Source organism: Nilaparvata lugens, chromosome 5, assembly GCF_014356525.2.
Source record: "Nilaparvata lugens isolate BPH chromosome 5, ASM1435652v1, whole genome shotgun sequence".
Lineage (NCBI taxonomy): Eukaryota > Metazoa > Arthropoda > Insecta > Hemiptera > Delphacidae > Nilaparvata > Nilaparvata lugens.
The window spans coordinates 68,337,334-68,340,181 of NC_052508.1; positions in this window are offsets into that span (position 1 = coordinate 68,337,334).

Sequence of the window (2,848 nt, forward strand, 5' to 3'; positions counted from 1 at the left end):
AAGTGATAATTTTCTGTTCTGGCTTGGGTATTATGTGGGAAGTACACAGTAGATCAAATCATGTCTAGAAATAGCTGGGACTGAGATTGGCCTGCTGAACAACCTCATTGGGATCACTAACAATGAGAAGGTCAATGAGTGTGCTGATTCATTAGTATGATGAGTTGGATCGAGAGGTAAAATAGTATCATGTTTAGCATTGGAAAAATTGTAGTCAGTTGAAAAGTAGTCAAAGTTACGATTTGTCATGTTCAAGTCGGTGTTCATATCCCCCATAACTAGTATACGGTTATAACAAGGCATAAGAGAAAGCAAGGCACTTTCGAAATCTGTGAAATGACCTATTTTTGGTGGGCGATAACAGATACCAACGAGTATTTATCAGTACTAGATAAGGATAATTCAAGTAGCATAAACTCTGGTCTGGAACAATACTCTTGTTTAGTGTGATTAAAACTTTTGTTTTGATACCTTCTTTCACATAAATTGCTACACCCCCACAAGCTTTATTTAATCTATCATTCCGGAAAAGATTATATCCAGGCAATGCAACAAAATTTGATGAAATACTAGGCTTCAAAAAATTCGGAAATTCCGATTATATTGAAGTCCTGAAAACGGAAGATGCTCGGTTCATCAATGTGGCAACTGAGGGATTGTACGTTAAGGTGAGCAGCCTTGAAAAGTTTTTTGAAAAGAGTGGAGCTTATTTGCTAGAAAATACCTGCATCATTATACTATTATTGAAATAATCTACTACTTGAGGGCGAGCGAGCTGACGTGTCAGTGAGAGGCATCATGGAAAGCAGCAGACCAATCGTGAACCGACCTCAGAATGACACATGACGGGGAAAATGGGGATGAAACTGATAAAACTCTCTCAAGAGAGAGTGGGAGAGAGTCAGTGAGAGAAAGGAAGAGGTTTAGAGTGAAAAGAAAAGTTGGAAATGATGCTAGTCAGAGAGAAAAGATAACTTTACTGTCGAACAGAAATTTCCAGAAAGAGAAATAGGATGGAAAGGAAAAATATTGGAATACGGATACAATACAATCATATTGGCGGGGTGATAAAATAATATAATTATATAGGTAGATGGAATCAAATTATTGATTAATAGATGAAGTAGGCTGAAAGTAGATAAGGGTTATCAACTTTCAGTAATAAACAGCAGTATGCAGTGGAGAGAGAGAGAGAGAAAGAGAGAGATTAGATTAGATTGGAAAGTGTGAGAGAGATAAGATTAGATTGAAGAGTGAGGGAGAGAGATTAGATTATAATCTAATTAGAGGATTATGGATACAAGAGAGAGATTGATTGATTGAGTACTTTATTTATGTAGATTATAATATTATACTGGCTTATACATTTATATACAATAGCTTACAATACAAAAAAATATAGTTGAATTTAATAATATAGACTAAGAAAATGATTTATTGAACTGTATATGGAATGAAAAAAGCAATATAGAATGACTGTAGATAATATTGTTATGCATCTACATAAATTGCGGAGCTTTGGACAAAGCTTAGTTACAAAACTAAAAACATTAGTAGAATTTACGTAATATAGACTAAGAAATTGATATTATTGAACTGTATATGATATGAAAAAAGCAATATAGAATGACTGTAGATAATATTGTTATGCATCTACATAAATTGGCAAAGCTTTGGACATATCTTATTCATTTATTTATTTATTAGAACAGTCACAAACACGATATTTATTTGGAAAGAGAAACAGGCAATTGCCCAAAACTTCTTCAATTCCTTGATTTTGGCACATAAATAGTCCAAAGTGAGGTTAAGTTTAAAATTTCTGTTTTCACCAAAGATTATATCAATGTCCATTATTTGGAAAGAATATTCAAAATATCCTCTCCACTAACTCTCTACCAAAAGAGAGAAAGAGGAAGAGAATGAGATGGAGAGGGAGAGAGAGTGGGAGGGTCGCAGAAAATGCGAGAAAAAAGAGTTTGATGAAACAATGGCACACGTCTGGCAGGTATGAGAAGTAGAAAGAGATGGATGATAGGAGATTTGATCAGATAACCAGATAATATACTGGATTATCATATTATTATGAAATTTGGATTACGAAGGAGGATAGAAGAGGATAGAAGAGGAGGATTAGATGGAGGATAGAAGATTTGATCAGATAACCAGATAATATACTGGATTATCATATTATTATGAAATTTGGATTACGTTCCAAATTTCGTGAAAATCGTTAGAGCCGTTTTCGAGATCCGTTGAACTTAAATAACCAGATATAACAATAACCATATATCCTATCCTATTATTATAAGCGAGCAATTTCTGTATATCTGTTTATATTTTCATATCTGGTCATCTGATTGACTTGAATCAATAAGGATTATAGTTCCTTATTCATGCAAGTTACATTAATTCTGATTTATACACTAATTTACAATGAATGACTGTATAGCTAATTATCAAACGAATCCTACAATGTATGAAAATCATTGAATCATTATTATATGAATGAAGATTGGATGCGATTATTTGAATATCGATATTACCTAATATTGTGAAATATGTCAGATGGAAGATGAATAAGGATAAAGGATGGATAGATTGATTGATTAATAGAGAGAGAGATTGATTGACAGAGTACTTTATTTATGTAGATTACATATATACTAGCTTATACACTTATATACAATAGCTCACAATACAGCAAAATATGGATGAATTTACAAATATAAATTAAGAAAATAATTATTGAGCTGTATATAATATGAAAAAAAAAACAATTTGTAATAACTATAGATAAAATAGATAATATTGTTATGCATCTACATAAATTGGCGAAGCTTTGGAC